Below are 335 nucleotides of genomic sequence, written 5' to 3' on the forward strand. Positions count from 1 at the left end.
GTGGTTTTGTTGTCTGCTTAAGGGAAGAATTACACAAAAGTGGTGATTGCTTGGAGCTTCGCCTATATCGCCATTACAACTAGACCAGCATGTGGGCCTCTTTTGCTAAGACTACACCAGATTTGAGGCTCAGCACAGGGTATGAATGGCAAAACTTCTTATTACACAGTTGTTATATATCGGGACGACGTTGGATGATGGCAGAGCAAAGAACATTGACAATTATGTCAGGCAGCAGCCATTTTGACAACAAGTGTGCTCATGAGCCATTGTCACTCAGTGGCTTGTTACATTAGAAAGTAAAATACAGAGGGCTTTAGTGATCAACATCTAAC

Source organism: Dermacentor silvarum, chromosome 3, assembly GCF_013339745.2.
Source record: "Dermacentor silvarum isolate Dsil-2018 chromosome 3, BIME_Dsil_1.4, whole genome shotgun sequence".
NCBI classification, from domain to species: Eukaryota; Metazoa; Arthropoda; class Arachnida; order Ixodida; family Ixodidae; genus Dermacentor; species Dermacentor silvarum.